The sequence below is a fragment of the Dipodomys merriami genome, unplaced genomic scaffold (genome assembly GCF_024711535.1).
Source record: "Dipodomys merriami isolate MVZ:Mamm:240054 unplaced genomic scaffold, mDipMer1.0.p SCAF_21, whole genome shotgun sequence".
Taxonomy (NCBI): domain Eukaryota; kingdom Metazoa; phylum Chordata; class Mammalia; order Rodentia; family Heteromyidae; genus Dipodomys; species Dipodomys merriami.
In genome coordinates, this window is record NW_027203493.1 from 15,144,504 (window position 1) to 15,169,572 (window position 25,069).

At 41.0% G+C, this 25,069-nt stretch overlaps 1 pseudogene; it reads right to left on the reverse strand.

Annotated features, from left to right (window-relative positions):
- Nucleotides 1–1,556: 1,556 nt before the first annotated feature.
- LOC138833976 (spermine synthase pseudogene) overlaps nt 1,557–25,069 on the reverse strand; it is a 53,125-nt pseudogene continuing 29,612 nt past the window's right edge.

The window sequence follows — 25,069 nt, forward strand, 5'->3', positions numbered from 1 at the left end:
TGGGCCTGGGCACTGTCCCTCAGCTCTTCAGCTCAAGGCTAGTGCTCTACCACTTGAGCCACAGCGCCACTTCCGGCTTTTTTCTTTTTGCTTATGTGGTGCTGAGGAATTGAACCCAGGGCCTCAGGCATGAAAGGCAAGCACTCTACCACTGAGCCACCTTCCCAGCCCCATGTACAATCATTTTCAAAGCACTATAGAATTTGAAGGATGAGCATGACTTATACAGAATATACAAAAATATTTCAGTTTAATCTAGTTCTAGACTCTCTTAACTTCCTTTAGTCTATGCTATTGTTTCTTCTATGCCAATCCAACAAAAAGAAAAAAGTAGGTGTACAATCATTTTTAAAGAACATTTGTTGTGCATTATACCATTTGCTCCTAACCTGAGAGGAAGAATGTTCTACTATTTTGACCCTAATTCTATCTTGCTGAATATTGTATTGCTTACTGCAAAATTTACAAAGGAAATTATTTCAGTTATAAAGTGAGAGACTTTTATAAAAACAAAAAGGATGCACCCATGACATCTAACAACCCAAGTCAATAGAAGCTCACTGTTCATGGACTATTACCTACAATACAATGCCATGTCAATAGTTCCATGTCCTTTCTTAGAAGAGTTTTCAACTTGTTCATTTTGCCACAGGTCTCTTCACAAAGTCTATTGCATATCTACATTAAACTACAATCGTATTGAAGTTTCATAACAGCTATCTAAAATTATCTTTATGACTAAATATAATACACCAAAATAAGAATAGGAACACAAATATGATTTTGGCTTTCAACTTGATAAATAAAATCTTATGCTATCTCAGGTCAACTTTATAATACAGAACAAGCTGTGCATCATTTACCATAGTGGGTAGAGGAAGTCATTACTACTGTTCAAAAGTCCCCAAAGTTATCCATGGTTGGTGTGTGTGTGTGTGTGTGTGTGTGTGTGTGTGTGTGTGTGTGTGTGTGTGTGTGTGTGTCTGTGTGTGTGTGTGTGTGTGTGTGTGCTGGTCCTTGGGCTTGAACTCAGGGGCTGGGCACTGTCTCTGAGCTTCTTTTGCTCATGGATAGCAATTTACCAGTTCAGGCACAGCTCCACTTTTGGCTTTTTGGTAGGTAATTGGAGATAAGAGTTTAATGGACTTTCCTGCCAGGGCTGGCTTTGGACCTTGAACCATGATCCTCAGATCTCGGCCCGCTGAGTAGCTAGGATTAGAGTCATGAGCCACAGTAGCTAGGATTAGAGGCATGAGCCACTGGTACCCATCAACCATCCCATTTTATATCTTTTTTTTTTTTTTTTTGTCGGTCGTGGGGCTTGAACTCTGGGCCTGGGCATTGTCCCTCAGCTCTTCAGCTCAAGGCGAGCGCTCTACCACTTGAGCTACAGCGCCACTTCCAACCATCCCATTTTAAAGAGAGAAGTGACAAGGGGTGCAGGATGCTGTAAGGGAACTAAAAGTAATCCATGAGATAGCTTTGTTTTAGGCCATCAGAGTGAGAAAAGGGACCAGGCTACAATAAAACAAACAGAACACGTGAAATGTCTCTTTTATAATTTTAATCGATGCATTTCTACTCATTTTGAACTCTCTCATAAGCACCATATTTAATGTCTAAGTCAATTTTGTAGGGAAGAACTCCCCTCCAGAACAAAAACAAAGATGTTCATTCCTCTAAATGTCCAAATTTAAAATCTGCCCAAACTAAACAACAAAAAGGCCACACAGAAATAAAAATTATCAGTGCACATCTTAGTCTTTGCTGTGCTAATTGTCCTTCAGCTGACTTGCAAAAAAATTAACATCCTACCTCATCAAAATACACATTTTCCATTGATGTTTTTCAAATCAAGGATAATTATTAAAAAGTGAAAACTTGAAGGAATTCACAATTAATTTACCTGGCTCATTTAGAGATCATATACAGAATATGGAGATCAGGAAGACTGTTTACAGTACATCTGATTAGGGAGGTTCATCTTCAAAGTTTAGCTTTCTTCCAAACAGTGTAAAATACCCACAATTCCAGGTATGAAGGGACACAGACAACCTCCTTGGAGAATTCCACAGGACAATACAGGCGCCCGAGCTGTTCTTCATAGAGTGACAGGGCTTCTGTCAGATTGACACAGTTCCCTTGTGTAAAGTACTTCCCATCCTGTTTCAGTACTCTCATTGACAGGTCAAGAATCAGTCTGAGAAACTCCCATGTGGAATCTTCTTCTGGAGATGTGGAGATCGGAACCGCTGTCAGGTCATTCATCACATAATCAAACTCTCTCCCTTCTTTGGCGTACCTCCTCAGTACTGGGATACAGTCCTCTATGAGAACCTGATGTCGCTCTCCTTTAAGATTGTCTAAAATGTTACCGCACGTTTTCTGCATGTGTTTCTTACATGCATCAATCACCATTTGGTCGATCTCTACCATGGTGACCATCCTTGGTTGCTGTTGGACTATCTCCCACAGTATGCCTCCATCTCCACCTCCAAGAATCAGTACATCTTTGCCCATGTAATCTTCCTTGCCACTTCCTGTGATGGCCTGAGTATAGGCAAAATCACTCTCTGCCAAGTTAACGTCCCCGCTAAGGATGAGAATATTTCCAAACTGCTTTGAGTGTAGAATCTTAATGTTCTGATAAGGCGAATCTTCATCGTACACCACTTCATCTATGTCATACTCAACCAGGCGCCCATCAGCAGTGGGCCAGTATCTGTCAATGGCCCCTCCTCGAATTATGGCTGGTAATCGTTTCACCTGGACAGAGCTGTTCTGACTCAGTTCTTTCATTCTTTCTTCTACTTGGTTCAGAAGGCTGTCCATCTCGTCTTTGGCCTGTGCATTGCTGTCATAACTCTGAAGGTCCAGCAACACCAATCCATGTGGATAAATTCTCAAGTTGGCAAAGCTGCCATTTTTGTTTGTGTAGGTTGCTAAATAGCCATGCTCCTGCCAGGTATGCACGGACTCTGCCATTCCCTGTGCCTGGAAAATGGGCAGGAGTCCTTTTAGGATAGTTTCACCATCAGTTTGGGTGCTGAGCATGAAGTCAAGCATGCCGTGCCTTGCTGCTGCCGCCGCCGTAGTGGGAAGAGGCTCTGTGTCACGCCGGGGAGGGAGGGCTGGGGGAGACTGGGTGCCCATGACTGGAATGTAAAAGCACCTTGCAGATTGTTTTTCCTACTTTGCAGATTTTTAAAGACAAGACTACAGGGAAAAAAACAAAATGCTAGAATCACCCAATGTAAGAAGAGCTCATTTTGTTTTAAGAATTTTTTCTTTTTCTATTCCTTTTTCTAAAGTGCAGCGGTGTTTGATGGAGGGGAAAGACTGGGTGGGGAAGGGTCTTTAGTCAGAACTGAGAGAGGAAAGAGCAGCTGCTGCCCCTAAGGTTCCTAGTAGGGGAGAAGGGGCCCCCTTTACCACCCTACTGGAGGCCTCCCGCCCCTCAGGAATCTCATAAAGAGGCCGGTTGGGGTATTCGGAGAGCTCTCCATTCACTTTAAATCTTATCTAAGAAATTAAAGCAGAAAGTATTTGGCTCAGATAACAAGGTTAATTGACATTCTTCTCATTCTGCAACCTACAGATCAGAGGGAAAGAAGACCAGTCACGTCTTACTGAAGCAGGTGGGGACACTGAGCACTGACCAAAGCTCACCTGGGATTTCCTAAGCTACTTCTTTCTGCTGGCTGCCACGCTTCTTCTGAGATAGTTCACTGTATAATACTCCTCTTTGTTTTCTGGGGAGGGAGCAGATTTTGTTTTTCCCTCCTGGAGTGCTCGTCCAGTCTCAGCTCTGTAATTCCAGCTTGCTGTTGACAGACAGAACCAACCTGTGTAATAAGAGAATGGTCATGATAATAACAGGAACTAACATTTATGGAGAACTCTCCACGGACTGGTACCAGGCTAAACACTTGGCATTCACAAATCAATACATGGCAAGTTCTTGCTGCCTGCCCACTGGAGGCTTCTGACTGCTCCCCAGATATCTGTCTCTATACAGTACCTCTGGGAACAATAATGGTTGTTTTGCTGAGAGGTGGGCAGGTAGATGGGGAAGTTACAAGGGAGACCACACAGCAATGACTTAAAAAGCTCCCATTAGCTGTCTTCTCTGAGCATCAGCCAACTTTCTGCTAGGTGGTGTGAGAAAAACTGTTTTTTTTCTATCAAAGTGTGTTGCTTAAAAGTTCCTTCTTTGGCCTGGTGACTTGGCTCTTGTTGAGGAACTTCCTTTGGGATAAGGAAGGGGTTTTGAAATGTAGGGCTTTTGTCTTAAACTGGTTTCTTTTCAAGATGGAATTAAGACATAACTCAGATTGTCCAAGAAATCGCAGAGGGTGCAGGTATATTTTGATATTACTCATGTACTGGCAATTTTATTGCAAAGTCACCTTATGTAAATAGATTTTACCCAATCAGATTGTGAACCTGAGCTCAACCAATCTGAGCAGAGAGGTGGGGTCTGCTACATTAGGAATAAATAGGAGAGTAGCCTGCCTGCTCTGTGTGCTTGCTTGCCACATTTTTGGCTGATGGGAAACCCTTCTGTAGAAGTATATTTTGCCTTGTTGAGACAATTCTTTATTTTTGTGTCTATCGTTGTGACTCCAGTGATTCTTGGAAAGTGTATTTCTAACAGTGGGGACTAATTTGTCCTGACTCTCTGCCCCTCCTTAGCCTCCGTAAGACTTGATTTTCCATAGCTGTTATGCACCAGCTCTTTGCTTACAAAGCCTCTGGGCAACCCAGCTTAAGGAACATGGGTCAGCCCATAGCGTTCAGCTGTGGTGAAGATGGTTCACAGCAAATCATATGTTATAATCTTCATGACAATCTTGGGAGATGAGACTCTACAATGTCATCCTTCCCACATGAAACCTCAGAAGTCACCTTGCTTTCTGGCACCTGGCTACATTCAGACTCAAGTGTTCCTGGGAGCTGAGTGGTTTACATAAACTGTTTACAGTATCCACAAGTCTCAGTTTTCCCCAGAGAGCTCCAATTTAAGCCTGTGCTCTTTCCTGTCAAGTACCTTGGCCTAGAATATTACAATCATCACCACAATTTATACCATAGGTTTACCAGTTGACACTCAGTAATGCCGATGAATATCTTCAACTTTGCAGGCGAATCTCAGGTCAGGACCACTCACCTGAACCAGCCTTCCTCCCTCTGCCCCCAAATGATGGAGGTTTCCAAGTGAAACTCTCACTTGAGCATAGGCCTGTGCAGAGGATTCCGTTTCCCAAGACTGAAAACCCAATCAAGTTCATCCCTGTCTGTTCACCAAGCTCCATTTGTCACACTGTGAAGTCGCAGTCTGGGGACTCAAGGAGTCTGAGCAACCACTGTGGGTGCTGACAGGAAGATGGTTGCTCTGCTGGCTTTACATTTCCCCACGGCCTCCCCATCCCTCCTGCCTCCTCCTCAGAGGCATAGGATTGAGATGGATTGCACCTGTTTATCGGCTAAGGTTTCAAGTGAGAGCTAGATGGAGGCCAGGTAGAAGTGATTAATTCTCAGTTTCAAGAGAGATAAGGGAAGCTTCTCTCTCTCCCTCCCTCTCTCTTTCCTCCTTCCCTCACTCTCTCCCTCCCTCTTTACCTCCTTCCTTCCTTCCTTCCTTGCTTCCTTCCTTCCTCCACCAGACTACATGTGAAGCATCTTCCAAGACACTGCTCAGCTCAGTTCCTTCCACAGCTCTGCTCTCTGCCAGTTCAGCTCTGACCAGAGCAATGGGGGAAAAAGGCCTTTTCCTTCTTGTTGTATGTCTTTGAGGCTTATGTATTTCAATGTGTCAGCACAGGGGGTTCAAGGGCAGGGCCCCTTCCTCTTCCGTCTCACTGCACAAATGCTTGTAGCAGAGGTGACAGTGCCAGTACTGAAAAGCAAAAGAGTGTGTGGCCAGAATGCCTGTCTGTGAGTTCCAGCCCTCCTGCTGCTAACATGGCTCTCCATTTCCTCATCAGTAAAGTGTGTGTGTGTGGCAGGGGAAATAACAGTACCCTGTCCAAAGATGATAAAGGGTACAGTTTATACAGCACATTCTGTTGCACTGTGTTAACACACATTTTTCATTGTCATTCATCGTGGCAGGTTTGTAAGGAAAATGAATGTGGCCACGGGTGTCTGAGTGATAGGAGGAAGGAGCTACATCAACTTAGACGGTGCGTGCCACACCTGAACTTGGCTTCCTGAGCTATGGCATGCAGTCCCGGGGTTTCCAAAACCCTTCATGTGCATCAAGAGAAGTGCAAAATCCAGAGTCGGTGCAGTGTGTTCTAGACTGTAAATGCTGACAGGAAATCAAAACACATGAAATGGTGGGCTGGACTAAACAGAACGTGTGGGAGATCTGGATGTAGCCTGGGGATGGAAGGGCACAGGCTTTCCTCAGTGACTGCACCCCGTTACCATGGTGGGTGAGATCAGAGGGCTGTAGCCCCCAAAGGTATGGCAGTGTGGGACTGGTTTTTATTGTGTCCAAAGTAGGATTTGACAATGCAAAGGGAAGGCAGAAACAGAGGCTGGCACCTGAGACCTAGATGCTCACTGTGTTAAGCTGGCAGTGCCTAGCATGGGGGACCTGGAGAGGAAGGGGCATCTCAGCACAGGAAGACTTCGCATTAAGGTGGGGTGGGAGGCCCAGTCCTTGTTAGGGATGGCTATTTTAAATGATGTCAGTCAGTCTTTAAATCATGAGACCATTCTGCTCCCTGTCAACGAAGATCCTAGACTAAGATTCTGGACTGAGGAATCATGCTATCTACATGAAATCCTGGCCTCACACCTTATTAGCTGTGTGACTTTAGGCCAGTTACTTCTTTGTGCCTCACTTGTAGCTGTAAAAATTTAATGGTGACTGGGACTGGCCGTAGGTTTGAGGAGGCATGTCCTTAATCCCCACTACTTAGGAGGCAGAGAAAGGAGGACTCTCTAAGGCTGGCTCAGGCAAAAACATGAGAGCCTAGCTCAAAACTAAAGTAAAAGCAAAAAGGCTGCGAGTATAGCTCAAGTGCTGGAAACTTGCCTAGCAAGTACAAGGCCTTAATTTTTTTATTTAATGCCTCTACTTTTATTTTTTTTTTATCTTTAAGTAGGTGTACAAAGAAGTTCCCATTTTACAGAACAGTATATGAGTGCAAAGTGTCTGACAATGTTGTCGCCCATCTCTCTTAACCCATCCCTTCTCCCACTTTTTTTCTTTAATTGAGATTAGGTGATTACATAAATTTCACATATTTCACAGTCACAAACACATTTTGACTTTCACAAGGCAAATCGTCATTATCATGGTCTACACAGTTTGTGAATTCTATGAGCTGTGACAATACAAGTTATTTCTTCCACAGCAGGTGATGTTTACATATCTTTCCTTTTGCTGAGTGTAGGCTGTTCCCACTTATTCTGTTCCTCCTCCTGGCTTCCCCCTGTTGTGTGCATATATCTACCATATATATAGATAAGAACATGGAGTCATTTAGCAATGATATGACAAAATGGGTGGCTGTCTTTTGTTTCTTGAGTCCTGTTACTTAGCACAAGGCCTTGATTTTAACTTCCTCCATCACTATCCCATTATTATAGCAAAAAGAGGGGCAAAATGGTACCTGTCTCATAAAAGACCAGCATAGTACCTATTATAGCAATTATCCAGTAGGCATTATGAGCAATTATTATTTAAACAAATAACAGGATTTATTCCTCAACGATTTATTCCTCAGAGATTTATGACGTACCCAATGACATTCTCATGCTTAAAAAATAGAACCATGGGAAATACTAGGATTTTGAGGAGAGTTCTTGCCTCTTATTTGCTAGAAAATCCCCAACATGGAACACATGACACCAAATGTGAGATGGAAGGCCAATAAATCTTCACTGAGTAACAGGATCAACCTTCAGGAAACCAAAAATCAAGGGTGAGAGACTAGACCTAAATGTGTAAAATGTCATTGGGGAGAGGAGAGGTTAGGGTGGGAGGAATGGGAGAAAATAATAAAGGTGTGCTATCAATCAAGATATAATGTATTTAAAAACTGAGTCGTTGAATGGTAACCCCTTTGTAAAACTACTTAAAGATAATAAAAGTATAATTTTTAAAAATGTCCACCGGGAGAGATTTAAGCCACTCAAGTCATAAGACAGAATGGAGGGCTGGAAAGGTGGCTCAGTGGTAGAGTGCTTGCCTTGCATGCATGAGGCCCTGGGTTCGACTCCTCAGCACCACATAAGCAAAAAGAAAAAAGCCTAAAGTGGTGCTGTGGCTCAAGAGGTAGAGCGCTAGCCTTGAGCTGAAGAGCTGAGGGACAGTGCCCAGGCCCAGAGTTCAGGCCCCAGGACTTGACCCCCCCCCCAAAAAAAGACAGAATGGAGGCACAGGAGTAGATTGAACATGAAGCACAGGAGGTTTGTTGCAGGAAGAGTTTAGCTTCTGCAGGAATCCTGGACCTCAGCAGTCAGGAAAGCGTGGTGGGTAAAGAGGAGGAGAAGCAAAAGACATTCCAAGAGGATGAGTAAAGGTGACAAGGTTGCTGGTGGGTTTTATGAACACAAAGGAACAGAATTCAAGGAGGATAGAGAGTTCATCACTCCAGATAGGTGAAAGGAATCTGAAAAGGGCTTTCATTCCTAGCTATGATAGATAGTCTGCTTTCTTGAGTTTTAAGAAAACATGTCAGGTGCTGGTGGCTCATGCCTGTAATCCTAGATACTCAGGAGACTAAGATCTGAGGATTGTGGTTCAAAGCCAGCCCAGGCAGGAAAGTCCATGAGACTTATTTCCACCAAGGAAACTGGAAGTGGAGCTGTGGCTCAAAGAGGTAGAGTATTAATCTTGAGCAAAAGGTCCTGAGTTCAAGACTCATGATGGACAAAAAAAAAGGAAGAAAAGAAAACATGTAATATATATTGGCTACAAATTGACTTATATGTCAGTCTCACTGGTATCTATATGTGGCCATATGACTAAACAAGACTTAAAAAGAAAGCCCTTTGTGCAAATTTTGGAATATGGACACAATAGCTGGAACTAAACAGCCACCTTAGATTGTGAAGTAGAATGTAAAAGATTATAGAAGAGGAAGGATATGTTTAACAATAACAAACACCCAGTCTTTTTTTTTCTTTCTTCAAAATTGGTGTAACATTCCATACTCATCTTACACTGAGAACAAGGGTGCAAATTGTTCCACATCCTCACCAGCACCTGGTCTTGTTAGTCTTTCAAATTTTAGATATTTTAATGGATTCTTGATGAGCAATTTTTTTTGTCAGTCGTGGGACTTGAACTCTGGAGCTGCACATTATCCCTGAGCTCTTCAGCTCAAAATGAGTGCTCTACCACTTGAGCCACAGCATCACTTCCGGTTTTCTGGTGGTTAATTGGAGATAAGAGCTCATGGACTTTCCTGCCTGGGCTGGCTATGAACCACGATCCTCAGATCTCAACCTCCTGAGTAGGTAGGATTACAGGCGTGAGCCACTGGCACCCAGCTCAGCTATTTCTTCATTGCATTTGTGCCATGTTGTTTTGGATTTCTTGCTTCATATTTTTCACTCCCAGATTAATTGGGAGGTTTGCATGGTAAATCATGTTGAATAGTAAAAGCAAGAGCAAAAGGAGGAAGACCAGCCAGCAGACTCTTGTGGTTCAGACAAGAGCTAACAGCTGACTAAAGTAGGGAAGGTTGTGGAGATACAGAAAAGAGGATAGGTTGGAGAGTTATTGAGCAGATAATGAATTTAGGGTTTAGTAATGGACTAGGTCCAGAGGGTTAAGAAAACCTCTGGGATTACACAACAGAGGAGTTAGGCCTGAGATCCAGGCCTACCTAATGCCAAAGAATTCCCCCACTGGCTGCTTTCTCTGCCCCTCAGATGCCCAAATCACACATAGAACTGGCAAGTGCTCAGCCTCATACCTTTAGTTTATAATGGTGCAGCCATTTTTGTCCCTATGTACTTGCAGATGTTTTAGTAGAAGAGAGAAGGAAATATCATTACTGAGGATTTCTTTCATAGTATTGCTATATGTTACTACTAATGGCATTATTATTATTATTATTATTATCTTGTATGTGTGCCTTCTCTTTCTAATATCAATTCTAGAGGAGAGAAAAATCAGAAGTCATAACTAAGAATGAGTCTACCTTTAGCCATAACCTAGGTGAAAGTCTTGAGATGAATGATTTTTGTAGTTCATGCTCACAAAAACCCTGTGTTTTTCCTGCATTTCACAGATAAGGAAACTAAAACACAGAAAGATTAAGTAACCTGCCCAAGGTCACACAGCTGGTTTGAAGTGATGTTTCTTATGCTCTGGAATTTTGCTTCCAAGCAGACAATTCTGAAGAGAGATATGCTGGGTTACGATGGGAGGGGGAGGCCACCCTTGTGTCCCTGCAGTGAACCCAACACAGCCTCAGGAACTAGGAGATTTCTTTCAGCATTTTACATATAGTTTTAAATTTCTATATTATTCCAGTAGATTACTTGTACAATGGAGTTTCATTATGATATTTCCATGCATGCATGTAATGTGCTTTAATCGAATTTACTCATTCTATTACTCTTTAACTCCTTCCTTTTTTAAAAAACAATCTTTGGAGGACTTCACTCTCTCTCTCTCTCTCTCTCTCTCTCTCTCTCTCTCTCTCTCTCTCTCTCTCTCACACACACACACACACACACACACACACAGATATATAAATGTGCATTGATTATATTCACCCTCCTTCAATTTCTTACCAAATTCTTGCATGGATTGCAGTCTTACCCCACAATCTATATTTGATTTTTACAATATATCCTCTTTCAAAAGTTATTTCTTCTAGGCACTGGTGGCTCATGCCTGTAATCTTAGCTGCCCATGAGGCTGAGATCTGAGGAGCTCAACAAAACCAGTCTGGACAGGAAAGTCCATGAGACATTCAATCTCCAAGTAACTACCAGAAAACCAGAAGTGGCACTGTGGCTCAAAGTGGTAGAGTGCTAGCCTTGAGTATAAAGAGCTTAGGAACAATACCCAGGCCTCAGGTTCAAACCCCACAATTGACACACAAAAAAAGTTATTTCCCATGATTTGAATTTGGATAGTCTAGGAAGAGACAAACAGTGACCCATGATTACACACCCAGATTTGTGCGTACCCACTTATTTGTAAGACATCCCACTAGGAAGACACATAAGAAGTAGGATTGGAGCCCAGGAGTGACTTTTTAGTTCTGTGACCTTAGTCACTACAGGCCTCAGTTTCCCAATCAGTTAAATGAGAAAAGCTCTACTGGGTCTTACAGGGAGAAATGTTGGAGAATGTGGGAACAAAGGAGTTGAACGTATCACTAAGAACTCCCTTTGGGGGAATCCTTCCTTATCTGTGCACAAGAGCAGTTTCCCAAGAAGAATTCAAAGGCCATCAACCCCCTCGCCAGTGTTTTGCAATAGGACTGGAGTGACTAAGTCACCTGGCATGTTACCAGGCTAGGAAATTAGGTAACATATGGTATCACAAAACTAGCTCATCTCCCATTCATTTTCTTTGAGAGTTTCTTTATCTTTTCTACAAGTCTTTTGTTTCCCAGTGAGTGCCCTTCTCCCTATTTCCTTTTCTGGTGAAGATACTAAAAAGAAACAAAAAATCCTGTAATAATTTCATATTTCACCAGCTTGGCTGGGACAGAGGGTGTAAAAATGTTTGGCTAAACATTATTTCTGAGTGAGCCTGTGAGAAGTTTCCAGATGAGATTCACATTTGAGTTGGGAGTTCCAGTGGAGCACACAGCTTTCCCTGACATGGCTGTGTGGTCCAGCCCATTGAGGGTCTGTTTAGGACAAAAGGTAAAGGAAGAAAGCCTTTCCCCTTCCCTCCTTGTTCCTTGGGGTGAGACACTGACCTTATGCCCTCAGGCTAGAATTTACACCACAAACTACCCTTCAGCTGTGGTTCCAAGATTCACATGAAACATCAATGCCCAGTGTTAACAAGTACAGCCTTAGAATGTCATTTGACTATGAGGATTCTGTCCTCATGAGGTTTGAAGCCTAAGAAAGGACTAGAGAGAACTAGCAAGGCTCCTCTGTCCTTCTGCCCCTTTTACCTCGAAAGGATACAATCTTCAAGGTGTCATCTTGGAAACAAAGGGGGCCCCTTGCCAGACACTGAATGTGCTTGCTCCTTGCTTGTAGACCTCCCTGCTCCAGATCTTATAAAATATCCAGCCTGGGATATTTCTGTTATAGCACAAATGGATTGAACCACACCTTGTTGTCTGCCCTTGGGACTCTGAGTTATAACATGGACTTTTCTAGAACACCAGCTTCCAGACAATGGATTGTGGAATGTCTCAGCCCCTGTATCACAGGAGCCAATGCCTTAAGATAAATCTCAGTCTCTCTATCATGACTTCTGTGTCTATTTTTTATGGGTTCTGTTTCTTTGGAGAATCCTAACAACAAGTCCTAAATCCTAATCACTCCCTTCAGTCACACTTTTCTGTGAACTCTCATTTACATTTGTGAATAAAATTCTGCCTTTTCTTTTTCCAGTCTCTTGTCAGTTCTGCTCACAATTTGATTAAGATTGAACAGATTTATTATAAAGCTATATAATGAGTCTTCATATAAATAGCATTATCTTAAATATCACCAACTTGCTGTTCTCTCACTCAAATTTTCTTTGCTTATTGTTCGGCTCCTAATAGGAAATTGTAAAAGGTTTTTCTTTACCTTGTAAGGAATCTAAAGATAAAAGAAATAAAGATGCAGTGTCTGATCACAACAATTTCCATGTCTTCCACTATTTAAGAAAACCAAATCTTCTTTTAAGAAAAAGTGACTATGATCCTACTTAATCACCTGTTTAAACCTTGTAACGTTTCTGACAACTTCCCCAAATCAAATTCTAAATGAAATCTTGACCTCAAACTGACTTTGATATGTAGAGTGCTCTGGAAAATCTCAAAGGCTTTTTCCTGTTACCTTGCCAAAAGAGAGATGTTAAACTAATAAGACTCATCTGATTATTCTAAAGCACAGGAAGCATTGTCAAATAGGAAGAAACACTTAGCCTGAATGTATTTCAAAAATTATATATAGTTCTTAGAAGTCTATCAATGTCCTTGCTGTCCTGGCAAATGCCTTGGTATATGTCATATGTCACAGAGAAGACCAAATTCCTTTATCCATTTTGTTATAATGAACTCGTCTCAAGATCTTTAATCATGCACTTTGAGACTTTTGCCATTCACAGACAGTTATTGTTTTACTCAGCTACTCTCCTGAGTGCTGTTGCAATCAGCCATAGGCCAAAGTGATTCATCTTCCACAAAAGGAACCCACAGAAGGGAGATGACAGGCACTTAGAAATATGGGTGCCTGATGACATGGCCAGGGCACTGAGAAAATTTCTAGAACTGATGGAGAAGCTGATATCTCTATAAAACTGCTAAGCCAAGATCAAGCAGAACAAGAAGTAATTCCACAGACTAAATGAACCACTGGAGAATGCTTATACTTTTATGGTTATTTGTTTGGAACAGTCTTGGTTTATAATGTTATTCTTTGTGACTATGAGGAACTCTTGTCTCTTTCTTCTTATAACTTAGGGCAATTTAAATTGATTATGTAAAGAGAAATGAAACATTCCATCTCCCCCTTCCCCACTTGTTCAAGAATTTAAGGACTCTGTTGAGCATTCTTTTTTGGTAATGTAGTTATTTGCACAAATTCAGTAAGAATCTGTTCTCCCTCTAACAAAACATCATTGGAAACATTTTTTATATTACCCACCTTTGACTAGATCATTGTATCTAAGAATGATGTATATCGAGTCCAATATGGCCAGGAACTAGGTTTGGATTTATAGAATCAATGGTAATGAAGTCCCCTCAAAAACAACCTTTCCTGGTACCTGGGTTACAGTGTTCTCAGCCTTTCGGGTGAGTAATAAAGGTCACTGCCTGGAAGTCTCCAGAACTTTAGGAGATATTTAGAAATCTGGTTGTTTGTTTATTGAATCAAAGCCTTGCTGTGTACCATCATGCCTGGTTCTAAATTTAGGATACTTTGAAGACCACTAGAAAAGAAGAATTCACCTAAATCTATAGGTAGAAGTTAACTCAGTGGCAACTTTCTAGACTTCCAAGGCTTTTTAAAAGTCCAGACTGGAAAAAAAATAATAAAACGAGGTCCAGACTGAGATTCCTTATAAAAGTTTCAGTAATGTAAACTTAAAAGGGCTATGTTATGCAAATGGCCAGACCAAAATTAGTGGGGATAAATTTATTTTGTAAGCAAGAGTAATCTTACTCTGTCTTTGATCAAATTGGGAGCAAATATAGACAGAATGCATATGCCCAATGGAAAGCTATTGGACAGATTCAAGTCCTATTTGTTGCTTATTAGCTAATGTTGCATCTGTAAACCAGATCTTGCAGTCTTACACAGTTTGTCCATGGCTTATGTTTTCCATTACTTAAAATTAAAACTGTCCTTTCTCCTGAAAACCCTGGGAGCTGAAATGATGGGACAACTTCATGTAACCTTAAAGGATGTATTCCAATGGTTTGGGCTCATCAGAAAGAGCCCATAGAATCATATTTTTTGTTCTGCTCCAAAACATAGCCATGACTGTGACACATAGATCCAACCTGTAGAAATCATCCTGGTTATACTTTGAACTTTAAAGAATGAGGTTACAGGGCTGGGAAGGTGGCTCAGTGGTAGAGCGCTTGCCTTGCATGCATGAAGCCCTGGGTTCAATTCCTCAGCACCATATAAGCAAAAAAAAAAAGCTGGAAGTGGCGCTATGGCTCAAGTGGTAGAGCGCTAGCCCTGAGCTGAAGAGCTGAGGGACAGCGCCCAGGCCCAGAGTTCAGGCCCCACAACCGGACCCCCCCCAAAAAAGAATGAGGTTACACTTTTAATTTCCATAGAAATGTCCTTCATGAAATACAGGATTACTTGCACCATAGAAAGGGCTAACTAACTTCAATGAAGAGAGTGGCTCCATTCACACATACCACAGCCTACTGAAGTTAAGACACAATTGTGCAATTTAAGTGGGTTGACCTTTCCCAAGAAAGACAGTTTCCATGGGATTGGGAGCAGTCAGTCACTTGGTACCTTATCTGTACAAATCTAGGGAAGGGTCCCAGGAGAAAAGTGACAAGCTCCAGAATATACCACCAAGAGCATTTCCTTAACTCCTTTATCTGACTGAGAGCAGAGCTTCGCAAAGGAATTCAAGTCATAAAATCTCCTCTGGCAATTTTGCAACTGGGGCAGATGGACCCATATCACCACATAAGTTGACAGGAAGAGCAGAAATCACCTCATCAGACATTATCACAAACTATCATCTGTCCCATCCATTCTTTTAGGAGTCCATTTATCTTCCCTAAAAGTCACTTGCCTACCTGTAAATATCCCTCTCATCATCCCATTATGACGGTATATAGCCTCACGTTCTGTTCTTGGGTTACATTGTTCTATGGATTTCTTTTTTTGGGGGGGGTCTGGTCGTGGGGCCTGAACTCTGGGCCTGAGCACTGTCCCTCAGCTCTTTAGCTCAAGGCTAGTGCTCTACCTCTTGAGCCACAGCACCACTTTAGGCTTTTTTCTTTTTGCTTATGTGGTGCTGAGGAATCGAACCCAGGGCCTCATGCATGCAAGGCAAGCACTCTACCACTGAGCCACCTTCCCAGCCCTGTTCTATGGATTTCTATATACATATGTGAACAGAAATTTTTGTGGTTTTATTTTATTATCTTTAGGTAGTTACAATGCATCTTGATCAATGTCCCCCTTTCCATCATTCTCTCCCATCTCTCCCAATACAACCATTTTCTTAGTTCCACTTTTCACACAAACATAAACACACACACACACACACACACACACACACACACACACACACACACACACACACACACACACACACAGAGAATATTATGATTGCATTCTTCTCTTATGTCCAGATAAGGATCCCCAAAGACCACCAAGGAGCTGATTCTGATGTAAGCACATGAGAGTCATTTAGTATAAGCTCAAGCCTGGACTCAAAACCACGACACAGCAGGTCAGAGTTGAGATCCCCAACCCTTCTTCCTCTAGCAAGGTTTTTATAGGGTTTTTAAGGACCTCTATGAGTCCCTAACGAATCATATCACAAGGCGGGAAAATCATAAAATAATTCTAAAAGATGATTCGTGTAACCAGTGGTGGAACTCAACCAGGTACTGGGGGTTGGCTGGTTAATGGGGTTGATGCTCTTCGAAATGATGGTCTGAACCCCAACCGAGTGGTCCTTATCCTGATATCTGCTGATTAGCTGTGGTTAGCAGAAAGGGGGTTGTTCCTGGAATTTGGACTCAAGGTGATCAAGGGGAATTGCTGATTTCCTAGAATTTGGGCTCAAGGGGAGTTACTGATACAGTTCCCGGACAAAATGGAATCCAAACCTAAAATTGCTACATTTCGTTCAGGCTTCATACTTCCACCTTTTCTCTCTTTGTTTCTTCTCTCTTTGACTTACACCTTCCTTCCACACCTCGAGTTATAGCTTCCTGATAGTCATTCTGTTAAAACTGTGAACAGAAATCTTGCCCATGTGTCTTTGGCCAGTTTAAGGAACAGTCCTCTACCTAGTAAATGTAAAAAGATGGAAAAAAAGGTTTTCCCCTTCCCAGAGTAAATGAAGCAGTCTTCCACACAGATGATATTCAGTTGCCAACCCTCTGTCTGATAATAGTTATGTGTCTGATGGACGGAGCCAAGGGGTACAAGAGCTGGAAAGACCACTAAGTAACCTGGAATGAATTATCTTTCCCATGCTACTTTGGCTTGTAGAGAGTTCATGGCACTCTTATATGCTTATACCCTTACTGGCTGCTAGAGAGCATAAGCCCAGATGTAATAACAGGGTTGTTGTTTTTTATTGTCCCTAACTAAACAAGCTTTGAACAACCACTTAGCCTGACGTTTAATTGGGCTCTTAAGAACCATTCAGATTCTTTAAATAGTCATGACCTTCCCAGGGAACATTTTAACAATTGCTTCAAAAGCTTGACAACTTTGCCTGAAACAATCTAATACAGGCTCTTTTCAGCTACCACTGGAACAGGACCTTATCAAAGGCCCCAGTGGGGTGCAGTCAGGTAAATGAACAATATGAAGCCTGCCCTAGGATAAATGCTGAGCCAGGGTGTTCAAATAATAGAAAGTATGAAAGGAGGGGTGGAGGGAATGGTGGGAGCAGAATGTAAAGAGAGCAGACCAATAAAATGCAATATTGGTTTGAATCTTAATCCCAACAAACAAAGTATTAAACTAATTTCTTATGAGGAGCTTAAGTTTTGCATTCATGGTAGAGCACTTGCCTAGCATCCGTGTTATCCTGGCTGTGGCTCAGTGGTAGAGGGAGGGCTTGTCCCAGCAGTGGCAAGGCCAAGGGTTCAATCCCAACCATCTCAAGCAACCACAACAAACACATAAATAAAAAAGTATCAATAAACATGTACACAAAAGGGTAAAAGAAAGTGATAAAATAGCTAGTACATCATAAATCATTAAAAATTTAAGGAGAATCGGGGCTGGGAAGGTGGCTCAGTGGTAGAGCGCTTGCCATGCATGCCTGAGGCCCTGGGTTTGATTCCTCAGCACCACATAAGCAAAAAGAAAAAAGCCAGAAGTGGCGCTGTGGCTCAAGTGGTGTGGTTTGATTCCTCAGCACCACATAAGCAAAAAGAAAAAAGCCAGAAGTGGCGCTGTGGCTCAAGTGGTAGAGCCCTAGCCTTGAGCTGAAGAGCTGAGGGACAGCGCCCAGGCCGAGTTCAGGCCCCACGACCGGACCCCCCAAAAAAAAATTCAAGGAGAATGAACAGGATGAAACATACAATATAAAAAAATATATATGCATAAATATAAATATTACACATAAATTCTATATGTAGCTATAAACAGTAATATCTACATGTAACTATAACACTTTAAAGTCTCAAAAGTCAGGAATGATTTTCTCTAGTGACAAAAAAATCGATGATTTATTATCTACATTTTAGTTTTCTCTGTTGTCTAAAAGTTTAAAAAGGAATATGTATCTGTTTTCAGATAAATTCAAAATAGGTTGATTGTTTTTTGTTTTGTTTTGTCTTTGTTACCAGTAGTGGACCTTGAACTTAGGTCTTTGCACTCTCATTCAGTTTGATTGTTGTTGTTGTTGATATCTGGCTCTCTACCACTTGAGCCACACTTCCACTTTCAGCTACTTGCAGGTTAACTGGAGATTAGAGTCTCTAGGATGTATCTGCCCCAGCTGGCTCAGATCTCAACCTCCTGAATAGCTAGGATTATCAGCAGGAGCCATCAGCACCCAGCTACCACACCCGTTAACATTTATTTTAAAATGTTAAATACCATTTTACAAACTCAGGGGGCTGGGAAGGTGGCTCAGTGGTAGAGCTCTTGTCTTGCATGAATGAGGCCCTGGGTTCGATTCCCCGGCACCACATAAGCAAAAAGAAAAAACTCCTGAAGTGGCGCTGTGGCTCAAGTGGTAGAGTGCTAGCCTTGAGCTGAAGAGCTGAGAGACAGCGCGCAGGCCCAGAGTTCAGGCCCCACGACTGGACCCCACCCCCCCCCAAAAAAATGAAACCATTTTACAAATTCAGGAAACATTATTATTTGCTAGGGTTTTTTTTTTTTCCCCAGTGGCAAAATAGCTAAAGTAAAGCATACTAGTTTGAAGTACCAAACTTGGATTTTCAAATATGACATGCCTGGAAGTTGTGAATCCCCAGAATGGGACTCAGAGCATTGCCAGCACACTGATTCCTTGACACTATGCTACCACTCCACATGGAGAAGTAAACATTATTGTCACATGCATGAATATCGACAAGTTTGTGATGTTAAGGACATCATATAAATAAATTGTATATAAACCATCATATAAATGTAGTATTTACATTTTTGTGCTTGGATTTTGTGAACTAGCACAATGTCTATACTACAACTATTTTCCTGTATGTTCCAATGCTTAATTCTTTTTTGTGAAATATACAGAGTTTCACTATACAAATATAGTAACATATATCTATTATCTTGTTGCTGGGGCATTTGATTTTTTTTAAGGTATTGACCATTAGACATAATTCTTTTTGTCTGTTTGATTTTTCTTTTTTGGTACTGGGGATCAAACTCAGGATGTTGCACTTACTAGGCAAGTGCTTTGCCACTGAGCTACATCCCAGTCCTAGACATAATTCTTTTATAAATATTTTTGTTTAAGTCTTTTTGTAGACATATACTTTCATTTCTCAGGGGCATATACCTTAAAATGTCATTATTAGTTATATAAGTAACTTTAATATAGTTGCCAGATAGTGTCCTAAAGTAGTTGAACTATTTTATGTTCCTACTAACAAGTTGCTCCACAGCATTGCTAATTCATAGAATTAGTGGTCTTTTGAATTTCAGCCTAAGTAATATGTTTTTACAAATATGTTCCAAATGCTTAGCAGATTGGGGCTCATGATTTTCTGAATAAGCTATATCTCTTTTAATAGCAAATGATATCAATTCAGGTTAAAAAAAAAAAAAGAAGTGCAGCAAACATGAGAAGTGTGATTCTAAGCACAGGGAAACTATAGAGACAAGTTGACATTTCTCAATTTTGCATGTCATGGAACACACAGGAAAATATCGTATATCAGAGCATGAAGTGGTCATCTGAAATTCAGTTAACTATGGTTACATTTGAAGGCAGGCTGCTTGTCCTAACTCAGCCCGACTACCAGACTGAAGGAACCAATATGTCAAAATAATTACAACCCTGCTGCCTTTGGTGCCCTAGTTGGAAAGTTCTGAGATAGGTAAACAAAGGTATAATAAGGAGTTGCTATGGAAACCTTCATCTCAAACTTGTAGACTTCAGACTGTGAGAAAATACACTTCTGTTGTTTGGGCCACCCAGTCAGCCATGCTTTGTTGTGGTAGGTCAAGCAAATCAATACAGGGACTTATAAACAACACAGGGACAAAACAGAGGCTGTAGGCCCAAGTCCATGTGCTGCCGTTACCACCTATCACAGTGTTTCCTTTAATGTGCATCTCCTTGTTTGGACGCTCTGGGCTAAGTCAGCCAGCTTCAGGGTGGGTCCAGATTAGTATAAGCACATTAGTGACGCCCAGCCTCTTTGGTACAATTTTTTTTTTTTTTTTTTTTTTTAAGGAATGGATTGATGATCTCATCTGGGCTAGTCAGGATTGGAAAAATATTTGCTAGAGGCTTCTTGAAAGAAAATTTCTTGCTTTTCTGAGAAAATCTCTTCAAGAGATTCTTTTCTCTTTCTATAGGACGTGGAAGAGGAAGCCGTTAGCCGCTGGATCTGCTGACAATCATCCTGTGGTCATGAGTTGAGATAATTTTACCGTGAAATGGTCTCATAGAAGGCAGAGTATAAAGAAAAGAAGAAACCATTGGAGTCATTATAGAGCTCTGTATTGAAGTTAGATGTCTTTGCAATTACATGGGGCAATAGTTGTCCATTCTTAAATCTGTTACTATAACTGAAAACCTCTAGTATAATGGTTATAAAGCCAATATTGTTTGTCTGGCAACCATTTATTTATCTCAATGTATACTACATGCAATGTAATTTCCAAAAATACACATAGCACAAATGGGAACACAGGAAAAAAATGCTTTTCAGATCCAAGACCCTTATTTTCCCAGAGGCAACTATTGATGCAGTTCATTATTGATCTCTCCAAAGATAAAATTGTGAAAACAGAAATGAATAACAATGGAGATATAGAATCTTTTAAGAAATACAAGAAGTACCATATACAAACTAGTATTCTTAAGAATAGGCATGTATTCTTTTGCAATTGCAGAGAAATAGCAAAAGGCAATCAATAGTATCAAAAAATCCAAAGAATTTCTAAAATTTATACAATAAGAGCAGTACAAAACAAAATAAAATAAAACAAAAAACCAATAAGAAAAGATTCCTATCAGGAACCCATTTCTAGAAACCAAATCATAATAAATAGTTACTATATAGAGAGTGCTATGTACTAGGCTCTGAACTAAGCATATTACCTATAATCTCTCATTTAATCCACACAACTGTTTTATGGAGAAGAATGGATAAATATCTCCATTTTGTATATAAGGAAATGAAGATATCAATAGTTTAAATAATGCCGGGTGCCAGTGGCTCATGCCTGGAAGCCTAGCTGCTCAGGAAGCTGCAACCTGAGGATCTCAGTTTGAAGCCAGCCTGGGGAGAAAAGTCCCGGTGAGAATCTTATCTCCAATTAACCACTCAAAACCCAGAAATGGCACTATAGTTCAAGTGGTAGAGCACTAGCCTTGAGCAAAAGAGCTCAGGGACAGAGTCCAGACCCTGAACTCAACACACAACTGACAAAATAAAAGTTTAAGCCAGGCCCCAGTGGCTCACACCTGTAATCCTAGCTACTCAGGAGGCTGAGATCTGAGGATTATGGTTCAAAGCCAGCCTGGGTAAGAATGTCCATGAGACTCTTATCTCCAATAAACCACCTGAAAACCAGAAGTGGTACTGTGGCTCAAGTGGTAGAGAGCTAGCCTTGAGCTGAAGAGCTGAGGGACAGCGCCCAGGCCCAGAGTTCAAGCCCCACAACTAACAACAACAAAAAAAGTTTAAATAACTATATTGTACTATGAGAAAGGCTAAACAAAGTCTGAGTCCTGCTTATCTAATTCAAGGCTCCCACTGGATCCAGTCTGAGCACGTAGCACACATAATTCTAATCCTCAAACCACCTTGCAAAGTAGAGCTGAAAACAGATCAAGAAATTAATACATAAATTAAGTAACATGGGCGGAAGTTCCCACTGCTAGTGATTAAGTGAAAAGGTGAACTGAAAGGCACAGAATAGATTAATAGGAAGGATGACGGACATGTGGTAAAACTATCAAATCTCAGCACTCAAAAAGAATTATGATTATTGCTTCATAAACAACTAATACGCAAAACTTTGGATGTTGTTACTGACAAGAGGCGACCAGGGCACAAGTCTTCTGTCAACTGGCACATTTTGCTAATGCACAGCACTGTTTTTGATGAGCTACATGTATAAAAGGTCTGATGAATATTTCTGATCTTGGAACTTCTTTGTGTCTTCATGGAATAGATCTCATATTCAGAACTTGTTCAAGGTAGATACAGGAAGTTTCCCCCCATCCAGGCATATGACCTGAACTACAACCACTGAACTCTTTGGAATTTGAGATATGGTTTATTTTGATAATATATTTGTTTGTCCTTAAAGAATTCAGAGTCTGTTTCTACTATTTGCAACCCCATGCTCTTAATGACTAAGGACTTATTTTTCTGGTTTTACATGTGAGAAAACCCAAGATAATTAGGCTTAAGCAAAAAAGGATTGTGTCCATGGGCTGTGATGAGACAGAACATCACGGTGGGAACACAAGGAGCAAAACTGCTTATCTGATGGTGACCTGGAAGGAGAGAGGGAGGATGGTGAGGGAGGAGGGTCTGAGAACAAAGCACACCTTTCATGAGCAAGGCCTCCCAATGACCTACTTTCTCCAACTAAGGCCCATCACCTGAAGTTTCAACTACTTCCTCAGAGCCATTGAGGTTATGAAGTAAGATTTCGAAGAGCAAGTAAAAATGACTAAGAAGTATGTGTCAACATTCTTAGCCATAAAGGCAGGCAAATCAAGCTATCATTGAGATTTCAACTCACCCCAGTCAGAATGGCCATCATCAAGAAAACAAACAACAAGAAACATTGTGAGGATGAGGGGAGAGAGAGGGAAAGACTGCTATACATTGTTGATGGGAATGTACATGAGTGCAGCCACTATGGAAATCGATATGGAGGTCCCTAAAAACAAATAATAAAGACAGAACTACCATATGAGCCTTCTGTACCATTCCTGGGCATATAGTCAAAAAAATGTAAGAATGGAGATAGCTTCACACCCATAGTTCAAACAGCGTATGCGCAATAGCCAAAACATGGAATCTACCTAGGTGGCCATCAGCTGACAAATAAAGAAAATGTGGTATATCTACACAACTGGAATATTATTCAGCCATAAAGAAGAATAGAATTGTGTCATTTTCAGGAAGATGAATAGAACTGGAGATCATCATTTTCAACCAAATAAACCAGACTGAGAACATCAAATCTCCCCATTGTCTTGCTTATATGTGGAATCTAGATTTAAAAAATGAAAGACAGGAATGTAAAACTGGTTTTATTCGGGTTGAGTTCCAGTAGGAGGGGAAGGACTAAAGGTAAGTGTATGGAGAGTGAATATAGAAAAATATTTCATATAGGTATTGAAAACAGAATAATGAAACATGTTGAAATTGTTACAAGAAAGAGAGAGGAGAGAGGAAGGGGGGTGATAAGAAGTGGGTTTGATCAGGATTCATTGTATGCATATTTGTAAATATACAGTGAAACTCAGTTATACAACTAACATGTGTTAATGAAAATGGACAGGAAGGTATGAGTCCAAGTCCTCATGATCTAATTACTTCCCAGTGGCCCCACCACCTCTGAATGTTTCTGTACTGGGGACCTGGAAGAATGTTCTGGGAGAACATTTGATATACAGACTATAGAAGTCACTGTAGGATTTGCACCCTGTAAATGCAACCGATAAAATAATTTCAGCCAGCTGATGACACCAAAATAGAACAAAGCAATTAGAGTGTGATGAACTTGGAACATTTGCTACTTCTGTTTTTAGAATGTTAACTGTACATTTGTATAGCTTGACTTCTTCTTGTTCTTCTTCCTCTTCTTCTCCTTCTCTTTCTCTTTCTCCTTCTCCTTCTTTCTTCTTTCTTCTTCTTTTTTTTTTTTTGCTGGTCCTGAAGCTTGAACACTGGGCCTAGGTGCTGTCCCTGAGCTTTTGTACTCAAGACTAGTGCTTTACCACTTGAATCACAGCTCCACTTCGAGTTTTTTTCTTTTTGTGGTTAATTGGAGATGAGTCTCATAGACTATTCTACCAGGGGTTAATTTTGAACCATGATCCTCAGATCGCAGCTTCTGAGTAGCTAAGATTACAAGCATGAGGCACTGTTGCTGGCTTATCATTCAACTTTTGCCTTTTCCAGCTTATACTTTACAGTTGGCCCTCACTGGCTTAGTGCTGGGTTAAATCCAAATCAAACCATTATAAGAGTTATTTCATTACATTGACAAGAAATATTAGATGTTGAAAAAAAGAGAAATATCACCCCACCCCCACACTCTGGCTTATTAGTTGATCAGCCAGGGAATATGGAAACAGTATATGGTTTAGGAATTAAAATGTACCTATGGGTGTGAAGCAGGAGCTGGGGGCCTGTGTACTGTACCCAGCTTGTGCCTTATTTGTCTTGGATCTCCAGGAAACACTGAGTTCATGCCAATTTAAGGTATAGTCATTCACTGCCTCATATTGATATCTGGTCCAGACATCTTCATAGAAAGAAATCAGGACGCTTAGGAAGACTAGATTTTTAAAAATTGAAGGCACAATTCCATGGAAATATGTAGGAAGTGCTATTCCTGTGGAACACAATCCATTGACTGCATAAATCATCTCTGGGAATATTATTAATCAGAGAGTAAACATCTTGGATCTGTTTAGGGCTGACTCTCACAGGACAGTTCTGTATAACATCTGCTCTGACTCCCAGGCTCACTCTCTACTTTACAAATAGCAATACAGTAATGCTAAATGGTTGCAGCAGGGAATGGCTTGAACTATGCCCAAGATTCCAGTCTTCTGATTTCAAACTCTCTCTAACTATCATCCTACAGATGACATGCTTTTACTTGGGAAGTGTTCACATTCCCATAGATCAGTGAAAGAGCCAATAGTCACAATAAAAAGCACCAGCATAATAAAATGTGTTTGATTTAGGTATTTACTTTCATAGCTAATGATTTATCTAAGATATTTTGTATTTGCTAGACCTATTAGTGCCCAAATGGGTATACCTAAACGTGGTTCCATATTTTGGCTAAT